Raw genomic sequence first — 14,069 nt, 5'->3', positions numbered from 1 at the left:
TCGAGGGAAACGTCCGCACCTCCCAGAGGCTGGTGGGGCCAGTGGGCTGGCCAGGCTGGGTTTCTCATGGTCGGGGCCACGCTGACCCCGGGGGCCTTTCTAGGGGCGGCTGGGCAGGACCTAGGGGGCCACAGCGGGAGCTCGGGCCACCGCCCTCCCCCTGGAGGCCAGGTGGGCTTGGCTGTCTGTCCCTGGGGTTTTTTCTCTCCGGGTCCGTGTCTGCGTCCGGCCTGGGCAGAGGCAGAGGCCGCGGGTTGGCTCCCAGGAGCGCCCACAGCAGTCACCCCCCAACGACGGAGGCAGCTCCCGGCATGCCCAGCACCGCCCCCCGGCCCGCCTGGCCCGCCCTCCCCCGGGCTCGCCTTCCAGCTCGGTTAGCTGGCCCGCGGACAGGGCTGTCTCCCAGGTGAGCACGCCTTAGAAAAATGACTTCATTATCACCTTCGGCAGCTTGGAGCTGGGGGACGGATGTGTGTGGCCGAGAGGGGCATGCGGTGTGGACGCCCCCCTGCTGCTCCTCGGGCAGCTGGGCGCCGGGTGGCAGGAGGGCCTGCGGACCCCCGCCGGAGCAGGCCTGCGGAGCTGGATCTGCGGGCCCGGGGGCGGGAGGGAGATGCTGCATTACGATAACAAATCACCCCGCTGATTGGAGCTTAATTACGTCTCTTTTATCTTGGTGACACTTTCGCACCTGGGCTCAAGGCTGGCCTGGGGGTGGTGGGGGTGCTCAGCCCCCGGGGATTAATGAAACCGCGCCGAACTCCGCGGCCCTAGAGGAAGCCACGGCGGGCCCCTCCTCCTCCTGGGCAGGCCAGACAAAGCGGGTTTCTCCTGCTGCAGAACGAGAGTCACAGGGTCTTAGCAGGGGGTGGTGGGTGGGCAGGGGGTCTACCCAGTCCTGCCCAGCCAACCAAGGAAGGCAAATGGGCCTTAGCCACGCTCCGGGTCCAAGAGGCCCTGCCAGAGCCTGACCCCCTAAGTGCACAACGAAATTGTCCCAACTCGGCCGCCACTGACCACGGTGTGGCCCTGAACGAAGGGGGTCCTATTCCAGGAGCCTCCGGGCGGACAGGGGGGCTCACGGGGCCTCTGTGCACCCCGCTGTGCGCTCAGCACCGCGAGCTGAGCTGACTCCGGAGGGTGGGCCACTGGGCCTCCAGGAGGCCTCCCGGCCGACACGGGAGTTCTGTTCAGAGAGTGAAATCCAACTATGCGTCACCTTTCTGACGGTAAATGTATCCTGTGTGGATTTTTCTGGAATGGTTTTGGTTTGAGAAACTCTGTCCCAGGAACTAACAAAATCCTGGTATTCTGGAGTTTCCGCGGCTGTCCTGCGGCGGCTTTTCCCTGCCCGGGCAAGTTCAGATCCTGGGATGTGAGCGTTAACCCCAGTGGCCTCACCTGGCTCCCTGATGTGTGGCCTTGATGGGTCCCAGGCTCCTCACCTGGAGAGTGGGGGAGGCCCCGGGCGCCCAGGCCTAGGATGAGCTGGAGCTCTCACCCCGCCTGGGGCCACTGCTCTCCAGTACTGGCTGACAGGCCTCCAGGAACTCTTCCAGGGCCCATGACAGGTCCCAGGGCACGAAGGTGGAAGCGGAGGCACAGAGCGGGGCCGTCGCCTGGCCAGGGCCATGCAGCTGCCAAGCGGCAGAGGCAGGATTCAAGCTGGGAGCTGGGCCCCAGGGTCTGCTCTGGGGGAGAGGTCTCCAGTCTGGCCACGGGCAGGCTGTTAGCATTTGCACGACGGTTCACTCACCAAACAATAAATATTCTCTACACTTGGCAGGACACGCGGGGCAAATCGAAGCGGTATTTGGGTGGGAGAACGCGGTCCCCACGCCAAGCCTGGGGCAGGGGCTGATGGCTCCAGCACGGCTCAGACCCCGGGGGCTCCTGACCCTCTCTGGGCCCTGCTTGGGCTGGGGCTGCTCTGAGGCTCTTTTGCACCTCCGCCCACCCGGTTACAGAAGCTGGGGCTTGGGGGAGTGTCATCACCTGGGGGGCTGTCGAAGGTCCTTGGCGGGAGTTCCTGACACCGTCTCTCCCGCCCCTCCAGGTGACGGCGTCTGGGTGGGTCCCCTCCTGCCGCTCACCCCAGAGGCTGCTGAGCGGCCACACCGCTCTGCCTTCTGATGGAGACAGCCGGGGCAACCCTGGCAGAGTTACCGCAGTTTCATAGACTGGCTGATGGCCGCCGAGCCATCGCACGGGGCGATCCATCACCCAGGCCGCTGATGGCAGGGGCCGGGCGCGTCGTTGTTGCTCTGGGGGCGCTGGAGAGAGCGGGGCAGGCCTTGGTCTTCTCCCCGCTGCCTGACAGGGGCTGACCGTCGCCGTGCCACCGGGTGGGGAGGGAGGGAGGGGGTGGCCGTGGCTCCGAAGTGGATGTCCTTGCGGTGTGTGTGGGAGTCTACGGGTGCGCCCTGTGAGTGCAAGCCTGCTCGGAGCTACACTCAGCACTGGGGCTCACACACGCACCATCCAGAGCAGACACTGGGGCCCGGCTCCCCGGCTCGAACCCCTTTACAGCCTGTGTCCGCGGATACCGTGCAGGCGTGCCCTTCAGGGGGCTGAGGCATGACTTGGAGCTGGACGGGGGCCCCAGACCCGTGTGTCGTCCACCCTCAGGCGCGTCCCAGCCTCAGACCTCTCATCTGAGGACGGTGAACACGGCGGAGGCGACGTGGCACAGCGACACGGTGCAGACAGTGTGCGTGCGGGCGTGTCTGTGTGCGCGTGCATGTGCGTGTGCATGTGTGTGTGCGTGTGTGCGTGTGCATGTGTGTGTGCGCGCGTGTCTGTGTGCGCGTGCATGTGCATGTGTGTGTATGTGCGCGTGTGTGCGTGCATGTGCGCGTGTGTGTGCGTGTGTGCGCGTGTGTGCATGTGTGTGCGGGCGTGTCTGTGTGCGCGTGCATGTGCGTGTGTGTGCGTGTGTGTGTGTGTGCGTGTGTGCATGTGTGTGCGGGCATGTCTGTGTGCGCGTGCATGTGCGCGTGTGTGTGCGTGTGTGCGCGTGTGTGCATGTGTGTGTGCGGGCGTGTCTGTGTGCGCGTGCATGTGCGTGCGTGTGCGTGTGTGCATGTGTGTGTGCGGGCGTGTCTGTGTGCGCGTGCATGTGTGTGTGTGTGTGTGCGTGTGTGTGCGTGCGTGCATGTGTGTGCGGGCGTGTCTGTGTGCGCGTGCATGTGCGCGTGTGTGTGTGCGTGTGTGCACGTGTGTGCATGTGTGTGCGGGCGTGTCTGTGTGCGCGTGCATGTGCATGCGTGTGTGTGTGTGCGTGTGTGTCTGCGTGTGCGTGTGTGTGCACACGCATGCATGCGTGTCTGCGTGTGTCTGTGTGCATGTGTGTCTGTGTGTGCGTGCACGTGTGTGTGTGTGCATGTGCATGTGCATGTGTGTCTTGTGTGCGTGTGTGCATCTGTGTGTGCACATGTGTGTCTGCGTGTGTGTGCGTGTGTGTCTCTGTGTGTGTGTCTGCGTGTGTCTGCGTGTGTGCATGTGTGTGCGCGTGTGTGTCTGTGTGTGCATGTGCATGTGTGTGCATGTGTGTGTGTGTGTGTGCGTGCGTGCAGAGATTTATCGTAGGGAATTGGCTCACGAGACCACGGAGGCAGAGCAGTCCCTCCGTCTCCCATCTGGGTGCCGATGGTGTCAGTCCCAGGCTGAGCCTGAGGGCCTGAGAGCCCAGAGCTGGTGCTGTGAGCTGCTGTCCGGGGGCCGCAGCAGGCCACTGCCCCACCTCCAGCCCTGGCAGAGAGCACATGCCCCCTGTCTCTGCCTTTCTGCTCTATTCAGGCCCCTGATGGACGGGTTGGCGAGGCCACCCACGCCGGGGCTGGCAGTCCACTTTACAGCACTGGTGCTCACGCTAATCCCGCGCGGAGACAGCCTCACAGGCGCGCCCAGAGTCACGTCCAACCAGCTGCCTAGGCACTGCATGGCCCAGACTCGTGGACTCGTGATGCTAACCCTCACGGGTGGGCTGGTGTGCGGGCATATGGCCGCTGGTGCCAGCTCTTGCGGGCTTGTTGGGTGTGCGTGTGCAGACACGTGCGAGTGCAAGAATTTCCCTGGGTGTGCTTTCGTGTGGGCTTGCTGCAGTGTGTTGAGGGGTGGGATGGGGCCCCAGGGCCTCCAGGGCTGTGGGAAGGAGCAGAGGCCACCGGGACCCCAAACCTGGCGCCACCGGGACCCCAAACCTGGCACCACCAGGGGACGCAGGGGGGAGCCCGCCCAGTCCCACACCAGGGGCTGCACCCCTCAGGCCCTCTGCTCAGACTGCACCCTCGTCCCCCAGCCTGAAAGGGAGCAGGCGTGTTTCTTTCAATTTGTTCCCTCAGTCGTGTCCGACTCTTTGCGACCCCATGGACTGCAGCACGCCAGGCCTCCCTGTCCATCACCAACTCCCAGAGTTTACTCAGACTCGTGTCCATTGAGTCGATGATGCCATCCAGCCATCTCTTCCTCTGTCGTCCCCTTCTCCTCCTGCCTTCAGTCTTTCCAAGCATCAGGGTCTTTTCCAGTGAGTCAGCTCTTTGCATCAGGTGGCCAAAGTATTGGAGTTTTAGCTTCAGCATCAGTCCTTCCAATGAACACCCAGGACTGATTTCCTTTAGGATGGACTGGTTGGATCTCCTTGCAGTCCAAGGGACTCTCAAGAGTCTTCTCCAACACCACAGTTCAAAAGCATCAGCTCTTTGGCGCTCAGCTTTCTTTATAGTCCAACTCTCACATCCATACATGACCACTGCAAAAACCATAGCCTTGACTAGACGGACCTTAGTCGGCAAAGTAATGTCTCTGCTTTTGAATATGCTATGTAGGTTGGTCATAACTTTTCTTCCAAGGAGTAAGCGTCTTTTAATTTCATGGCTGCAGTCACCATCTGCAGTGATTTTGCAGCCCCAAAAAATAAAGTATGTCACTGTTTCCCCATCTATTTGCCATGAAGTGATGGGACCAGATGCCGTGATGTTCGTTTTCTGAATGTTGAGCTTTAAGCCAACTTTTTCACTCTCCTCTTTCACTTTCTTCAAGAGGCTCTTTAGTTCTTCTTTGCTTTCTGCCATAAGGGTGGTGTCATCTGCATATCTGAGGTTATTGATATTTCTCCCGGCAATCTTGATTCCAGCTTGTGCTTCATCCAGCCCAGCGTTTCTCATGATGTACTCAGCATAGAAGTTAAATAAGCAGGGTGACAATATACAGCCTTGATGTACTCCTTTCCTGATCTGGAACCAGTCTGTTGTTCCTTGTCCAGTTCTAACTGTTGCTTCTTGAGCTGCACACAGATTTCTCAGTAGGCAGGTCAGGTGGTCTGGTATTCCCATCTCTTTCAGAATTTTCCACAGTTTATTGTGATTCACACGGTCAAACGCTTTGGCATAGTCAATACAGCAGAAGTAGGCGTAGTGCGTATTTACACACCCAGAGACTCGGGTGTCCTGAGCCACCTCCAAGTCCTAATCCCCATTTCTGCGGAGAAATACACAGACGGCAGTTAGAGTCTGGGGATGAGCTTCCAGATGAGCGTCGTGGAGCTCGGGGTGCTGGCTTCCGGCAGGTCACCGTCGGCCGGCAGGTCACCGTCGGCTGCTCCTTGGCCGACATGTGGGAGGTCGGCGCGGCCTGGAGCCTCCCTGGGCTGCCTCTCTGCGGGATGCCAGGCTGTCTCTGGTGTGGGGTCTGGCACGTCACCCTGATGTTCATGTCAGCTTTGCTCCATGCAGCGAGTCCATTCAGGGCTGGTGGAAGAGATCGGCCCAGTGCCTTTGTGCGGCCCCTCCGTCCCAGAGCGCTGGTGGGAGAGTCGTGCAGGCCCAGAGAGCGACGAGGCCCATGTGGATGCTGCCCCGGCCCAGGTCTCACCTCCCGGCTGGCTGTTGCCTGCCATATGACAGGTGTGTGGCAGGAGGGCAGGTGCACAGACCCCGAGCAGACCCTCTGGCCACCTGTTCCCGCAGGCCCGGGTCCGCCACAGGTGCGATGGAACCCTTCTGGAAGGGAGGGCCCTAGAGTGGGCCCTCCCCTCATGGTGCCCTCACTGTCTCTCGCCTCTGTCCCCCGAGCCCTGAGCGCAGGGGACCGGGGACAGAGGGAGCCACGTACACAGGAGACGCCCCCCAAGCACGCCCAGGCTCCCCGAGGCGGTGGTCTCGGAGGAGACTGTTTGATCTGCCCAGTTCCTAACAGGCTTGGGGCAGCCTCTGCAGCCCCAGCCGCGGCTGGGAGTGGTGCCTCCAGAGGGTTCTTGGGGACGGTTTTCACAGACGCCTGATCGCTGAGGACCTGACCCCACAAGACGGAGGCCCCGCTCCATCCGGCTTGCTCAGCGACCGCCGCCAGGAAGGGACGTGTCTGCGCCCCGAGCCCCTGGTACCCGAGTTGGCGGTTTAAACTTCCGGCCTGAACCTCCCAATGACTCACGTGCGGAAGGCCAACTGATGGAATGGGGACCGTGCTGCCCACCTGAGCCGCGAGGGGCGATGAGGCTCGCAGGCCAGCCTCAGCTGCCCCCGGGGCCCGTCTGTGGAGCCCCAGGCCTTGCGGGCAGACCTGGGTGGGACAGGCAGAGGGGCCACGAGGCCCGAGCCTGCAGTGTCCCGGGCAGGGTGCAGATGTGATGCTCTCGCTCAGGGCCTGCACCCAGCCAGCTTAGATGTGACTCTTCCCTGGAATGGCGGCCCTGATGGAAGCCTGAGTGTCGGCTGGGAGGAGGTGGGCCTGGGGCGGGGGCACTGGGCGGAGTCCGGGTGCACGCAAGGGGGTGTTGGGGGTGCGAGCACCCGTGGAGGGATGGGGGGCCGGGCCCGAAACAGGGGCGCGCCTCCCCGGCCTCTCTGCTTCCTGCAGAGCGGCTGCATTGAGCCTGGTGCCCCCAGCCCCGGAGAACAAAGCCCCAGGCCCCCTTTCATCTTCTCTGCTCAGGGTCCCGGGGGGAGGGATGAACAAAAGCCTGACGCAGCATCCCTTCCCGCCCCGTCACCCTCTGGCCCACCCTTTTCTTCCCTTTATATTGTATTTTAATAGAGTCAGACCAAGATGGATGGCTCTGAGCTCTGGGCGGTGGGGCTGCCCACCCGCCAGCCCCAGGGCCCTGCCTGGAGCCAGAACTGACCGCCAAGAGGTGTCCCCTCTGAGAGCTGAAGGTGGGGTGCCTTCTGTCTCCTGGGGGACCCAGTCTGGGCCTCTTGGGGTGCTGGGCCCTCAGCCTCAATCTTGGCTCTAATCTCCCGATCCACCCCCAATGCTCCTGGCAGTCAGCCAGGCCATGTGTGGGCCCAGGGGTCCAGTCCTGTGCTCAGCTCTGGTGCAGGGTGAGACCCCGAGTCACTGCCCCCGCTGGAAAGACCCCCAGCCATCACCCCCATGTGAGCCTGGGCTCTCGCCGTCGGCTTCTGGATCGCTGCTCACAGCTGACTGGCTCCTCACTCACTGCTTGCCCTCTTCAGCCCATCAGCTCACTTGCTGTTCAGGCGCTCAGTCGCGCCTGACTCTTTGCAACCCCGGGGACTGCAGCACGTGACACTCCTCTGTCCTCCCCTGTCTCCTGGAGTCTGCTCAAATTCAGGACACCGAGTCGGTGATGCCATCCAACCATCTCATCCTCTGTCATCCCCTTCTGCTCTTGCCTTCAATCTTCCCCAGCATCAGGATTTTTTCCCAGTGAGTTGGCTCTTCCCATCAGGTGGCCAAAGTATTGGAGTTTCAGCTTCAGCATCAGTCCTTCTGAATATTCAGGACTGATTTCCTTTAGGATGGACTGGTTGATCTCCTTGCAGTCCACGGGACTCTCAAGAGTCTTCTCCAACATCACAGCTCAAAAGCTGTGATCAGTTCTTTGGCGCTCAGCCTTCTTTATGGTCCAACTCCCACATCTGTACCTGACTACTGGAAAAACCACAGCTCTGAGTATATGGATCTTTGTTGGCAAAGTGAAGTCTCTGCTTTTTAATATGCTGTCTAGGTTGGTCAAAGCTTTCCTTCTAAGGAGCAAACATCTTCTAATTCCATGACTGTGGTTACCGTCTTCAGTGACTTTGGAGCCAAAAAATAAAGTCAGCCACTCTTTCCACTTTTTTCCCCTTATATTTGCCATGAAGTGATGGGACCGGATGCCATGATCTTAGTTTTCTGAATGTTGAGCTTTAAGCCAACTTTTTCACTCTCCTCTTTCACCCTCATCAAGAGGCTCTTTAGTTCCTCTTCACTTTTTGCCATAAGGATGGTGTCATCTGCATATCTGACATTATTGATTTTTCTCCCTGCAATCTTAATTCCAGCTTGTGCTTCTTCCAGCCCAGCATTTCTCATGATGTACTCTGCATAGAATTTAAGCAGGGTGACAATATACAGCCTTGACGGACTCCTTTTCTGATTTGGAACCAGCCTGTTGTTCCATGTCCAGTTCTAACTGTTGCTTCCTGACCTGCATACAGGTTTCTCAAGAGGCAGGTCAGGTGGTCTGATATGCCCCTCTCTTTCAGAATTTTCCACAGTTTGTGGTGGTCCACACAGTCGCCATACTTCTTCTTCAGAGAAGGCGATGGCACCCCACTCCAGTACTCTACCCTGGAAAATCCCATGGACAGAGGAGCCTGGCGGGCTGCAGTCCATGGGGTCGCTAAGAGACAGGCACGACTGAGAGATTTCACTTTCACTTTTCACTTTCATTCATTGGAGAAGGAAATGGCAACCCACTCCAGTGTTCTTGCCTGGAGAATCCCAGGGACAGAGGAGCCTGGTGGGCTGCCGTCTGTGGGGTCGCACAGAGTCGGACACGACTGAAGCGACTTAGTAGCAGCACACAGTCAAAGGCTTTGGCATAGTCATTGAAGGAGAAGTAAATATTTTTCTCTTGCTTTTTCTATGATCCAAAGAATGCTGGCAATTTTGTTCCTCTGCTTTTTCTAAACCCAGCTTGTCTATCTGGAAGTTTTCAATTCACATCCTGCTGAAGCCTAGCTTGAAGGAGCTTGAGCATTACCTTGCTTGTATGTGAGATGAGCACAATTGTGCGGTAGTTTGAGCATTCTTTGGCACTGCCCTTCTTTGGAATCGAAATGAACGCTAACCTTTTCCAGTCCTGTGGCCACTGCTGAGTTTTCCAAATTTGCTGACATTTTGAGTGCAGCACTTTCACAGCATCATCTTTCAGGATTTGAAACGGCTCAGCTGGAATTCCATCCCCTCCACTAGCTTTGTTCGTAGTGATGCTTCCTAAGGCCCACTTGACTTCTCACTCCAGGATATCTGGCTCTAGGTGAGTGATCACACCATCGTGGTTATCTGGGTCATGAAGACCTTTTTTGCACAGTTCTTCTGTGTGTTCTTGCCGCCTCTTCTTAGTATCTTCTGCTTCTGTTAGGTCCAGACCATTTCTGTCCTTTATCATTCCCACCCTTGCGTGAAATGTTCCCTTGGTATCTCCAGTTTTCTTGAAGAGATCTTAATCTTCCCTATTCTATTGTTTTCCTCCATTTCTTTGCATTGTTCACTTAAGAAGGCTTTCTTATCACTCCTTGTTATTCTTTGGAACTCTCCATTCAGTTGGGTATATCTTTCCTTTTCTCTCTTGCCTTTTATTTCTCTTGTTTTCTCATTTATTTGTAAAATCTAAAATTCTCCAAGCCAGGCCTCAACAGTACGTGAACCATGAATTTCCAGATGTTCAAGCTGGTTTTAGAAAAGGCAGAGGAAGCAGAGATCAAATTGCCAACATCTGCTGGATTATCGAAAAAACAAGAGAGTTCCAGAAAAACATTCTATTTCTGCTTTATTGACTATGTCAAAGCCTTTGACTGCGTGGATCACCACAAACTGTGGAAAATTCTGAAAGAGATGGGAATACCAGACCACCTGACCTGCCTCTTGAGAAACCTATATGCAGGTCAGGAAGCAACAGTTAGAACTGGACATGGAACAACAGACTGGTTCCAAATAGGAAAAGGAGTACGTCAAGGCTGTATACTGTCACCCTGCTTATTTAACTTATATGCAGAGTACATCATGAGAAACGCTGGGCTGGATGAAGCACAAGCTGAAATGAAGATTGCCGGGCGAAATATCAATAACCTCAGATGTGCAGACGACACCACCCTTACGGCAGAAAGCAAAGAAGAACTAAAGAGCCTCTTGAAGAAAGTGAAAGAGGAGAGTGAAAAAGTTGGCTTAAAACTCAACATTCAGAAAACGAAGATCATGGCATCCAGTCCCATCACTTCACGGGAAATAGATGGGGAAACAGTGACAGACTTTATTTTTGGGCTGCAAAATCACTGCAGATGGTGACTGCAGCCATGAAATTAAAAGACGCTTACTCCTTGGGAGAAAAGTTATGAGCAACCTAGATAGCATATTCAAGGGCAGAGACATTACTTTGCCGACTAAGGTCCATCTAGTCAAGGCTATGGTTTTTGCAGTGGTCATGTATGGATGTGAGAGTTGGACTATAAAGAAAGCTGAGCGCTGAAGAGTTGATGCTTTTGGACTGTGGTGTTGAAGAAGACTCTTGAGAGTCCCTTGGACTTCAAGGAGATCAGCCAGTCCATCCTAAAGGAAATCAGTCCTGAATATTCATTAGAAGGACTGATGCTGAAGCTGAAACTCTAATACTTTGGCCACCTGATGGGAAGAGCCAACTCATTGGAAAAAACCCTGATGCTGGGGAAGATTGAAGGTGAGAGCAGAAGGGGATGACAGAGGATGAGACGGTTGGATGGCATCACAGACTCAATAGACCTGAGTCTGAGTAAACTCTGGGAGTTGGTGAGGGACAGGGAGGCCTGGCCTGCTGCAGTCCATGGGGTCGCAAAGAGTCGGACACGACTGAGCGACTGAACTGAACTGTAAAGCCTCCTCAGACAACCACTTTGCCTTCTTGCATTTTTTTTTTTCCTTTGGGATGATTTTGGTCACCGCCTCCTGTACAGTGTTACAAACCTCCATCCATAGTTCTTCGGGCACTCTGTTTACCAGCTCTAATCCTTGAATCTATTCGTCACTTCTACTGTATAATCATGAAATATTTGGTTTAAGTAGTGCCTGAATAGTCTAGTGGTTTTTACTTTCTTTGATTTAAGCCTGAATTTTGCAATAAGAAGTTCATGATCTGAGCCACAGTCAGCTCCCAGTCTTGTTTTTGCTGACTGTATAGAGCTTCTTTATCTTTCGGCTGCAAAGAATGTAATCAATCTGATTTCAGTATTGACCATCTGGTGATGTCCATGTGTAGAATCTTCTCTTGTTTTTTTGGAAGAGGGTGTTTGCTATGAGCAGTGCATTCTCTTGACAAGACTGTTAGCCTTTGCCCTGCTTCATTCTGTACTCCAAGGCCAAATTTGCCTATTACTCCAGGTATCTCTTGATTTTCTAATTTTCCATTCCAGGCCCCTGTGATGAAAAGGACATCTTTTGGGGGTGTTATTTCTAGAAGGTCTTGTAGGTCTTCATAGAACCATTCAACTTCAGCTTCTTCGGCCTTAGTGGTGGGGCATAGACCTGGGTTACCGTGATATTGAATGGTTTGCCTGGGAAACAAGCTGAGATCATTCTGTCGTTTTTGAGGTTGGATCCAAGTTCTGCATTTCAGACTCTTTTGCTGACCCTGAGGGCTACTCCACATCTTCTAAGGGATTCCTGCCCACAGTAGTATATGTAATGGTCATCTGAATTAAATTCCCCCTTTCCAGACCTTTTAGTTCACTGATTCCTAAAATGTTGATGTTCACTCTTGCCCTCTCCGGCTTGACCACCTTCAGTTTGCCTTGATTCATGGGCCTGACTCCAGGTTCCTATGCAACAGTGTTCTTACAGCATCGGACTCCACCCTCATTGCCAGACGCCTCCGCGACTGCGCTTCACGTCTGCATAGGCCCAGTCTCTTCGCTCTTTCGGGCCGTTTCTCCACTTTTCCCCGCCTCCTCGCTACTCTCCATGAGTCCCCTTGGTCTTGGTCACCTGCTCCCCAGCACGGCCTCGGACCTCTCCTGTGGTCCGAGCAGGTGGATGGCGGGGTCCCTGCTTCACAGATGAGGAGGCTGGGCCTCTGGGCACGTTGGTCATGGCTGAGCGACACGGTCAGGAGTAACTTTGTCCTGGAGAGGGCCTCCCTGCCCTGTGAGTTCATGGGGAGACTGAGGCCCAGGCTCAGCCTTTGAGCATCAGGGAAACAGGACTTGGAACTGGGGGCTCGGGCGTTGGGCAGGCCTGCCTCTGCTCAGGTGAAGAAGGAGCACAGTCACCCTCCCAGAGGTCGAGTCACAAACTGAACTTGCCCAGTGAATGGAGAGGTCGGCGTTTCCCTCAACAAGAGGATTCGTCAGCTTCTCTGACTGGTTTCTCCTTCCTGGGGGTGAGGGCAGCTCTATCCATAGCAGCCAAGAGGTGGAAAGAGCCCACGTGTCCATCAGTAGATGAATGGACAACCCCACGTCCATCCATACAGTGGAATGCTACTCAGCCTGGGAAAGGGAGTTCTGACACACGCTACAGCGTGAATGAGCTCTAGGAACATCACACTCTGCACGAAGGAGGCCAGATGCAAAGTGTCCCGTGTCTAAATCCCCACTTAGTTCAGAATAGGCGAATCCACAGAGAGAGCAAATAAGTGCTTGCCAGGGGCTGGGGGAGGGGTGATGATAGCTGGATAGGGCAGGGTTTCTCCCGAAGGTGATGAAAATATGGAATTGGTGATGATGATGTGCAATGCTATGAAAATATCAAAAATCACTGAGTTGTACACTTCAAAAGATGACTTTTATGGTTTGTGACATATCTCAGCTTTAAACACACACACTCACAAAGCCGTACAGGGGAGCTCTGCGTGGCCGGGGGCAGTGGGGCCTGTTTCTGGTGCTTTGGGAATTGGGGCACAGGTGCAGCCCAGGCTCTGCTCAAGGAAGGGAGGCCGGGGTGGGGTCTCAGGCTGACCGCAGAGTCTCAGGGGGTCTGGGCCTCTCTGCCCAGCTCCCGCATTAGACGGATGGGCGCCGAGGCTCAGAGAGGGACCCTGGCTCCGCGGGGAGGGACCCTGGCTCCGGGGGAGCGCTGTCTCGGGCTCTCTTCCCTGAGGTCTTCTCCAGCAGCCCTTGTGTCGTTGGGGGCTTCCCAGGGGTCGCCTGCAGACCCGGAGCTGGGACTCCTCCCTTTGGTCTCCAGCTGTCGCCTAGGACTGCAGGGAACTCCTGCGCTTGTGTCTAACTGTCTAAGAAATGATGCCTCACGCAGCAGGGTCAGTGATGATAACCGTCTGTGCTCACGTGCAGTTTCTGTGCTTTTGGGAGCAGCTTTGCTGGGCAGACCTGGTTTGGAGTCTCTTGAGAGGTTGCCGTCAAGGTGCCAGGGGGCTGAAGTGACTTGCTTGGGCTGAAAGGTCCACTTGCAAGGGCCTGGCACGCATCACTGGCAAGTCGGTGCCCGCGGTGGCCAGGAGGCCTCAGTTCCTCCCCACGTGGATGCTCCGCGGGGCACCCTCACAGCACGGTGGCAGCTTCGCCAGAGCTGGTGGTCTGAGAGCAAGCCAGGCAGAAGCCAAGGGTCTTAGGACTGGCCTCAGAAGCCTCTCCTCATCAGGATCACACGATGCCCACCTCTGCTCCCCACGGGAGGGGACCACCTGCGGGCGAGAGGCAGAGTCACTGGGGCCGACAAGGGGACTGCTTGCCTGAACTTGTGAAGTTCACACTTCAAAACCTTTCTGGAGCTGGTGCGTGCAGCCTCTTCAACCCTTTGATCCTGCTGTTTTTAGTCCTTCCAAATAAACTGACGATAATTCACTGTGATTGCCCCTGCTGCATGGAGCCCCGGGACCATCTCTCGGCTGAGGTGATATTTTTAAAGCTGCCTGACACGGTCTCTTTAGCAGGCAGGAAGGCCAGCAGACCTGAGCCTTGATGGTGAAAACACCCCCAGGCGTGTCCCGTCCTGTGGGCAGCGGCCAACGCTGGGCAGGGAGGACAAAGCTGACGGCGCCATGGAAGCTCTGTGCTGGGGGAAGGGCCAGCAGTGCGAGGTCAGGAGGGCCCGCAGACCAGTGAGAAATGCCGGGACTTCCCCCTGCTGGGGCC

At 56.3% G+C, this 14,069-nt stretch overlaps 1 long non-coding RNA gene across 1 annotated transcript; it reads left to right on the top strand.

Annotated features, from left to right (window-relative positions):
* The first annotated feature begins 362 nt into the window (after positions 1-362).
* Positions 363-13,784, top strand: LOC138438009 (uncharacterized). The gene is made up of 2 exons (XR_011256243.1): positions 363-406; positions 13,269-13,784. It is a non-coding gene; the product is annotated as an uncharacterized lncRNA (long non-coding RNA).
* The last annotated feature ends 285 nt before the right edge of the window (positions 13,785-14,069 follow it).

Source organism: Ovis canadensis, chromosome 3, assembly GCF_042477335.2.
Source record: "Ovis canadensis isolate MfBH-ARS-UI-01 breed Bighorn chromosome 3, ARS-UI_OviCan_v2, whole genome shotgun sequence".
Lineage (NCBI taxonomy): Eukaryota > Metazoa > Chordata > Mammalia > Artiodactyla > Bovidae > Ovis > Ovis canadensis.
The sequence above is the reverse complement of the archived record's forward strand: the minus strand, read 5'-3'. Positions and strand labels throughout refer to the sequence as shown.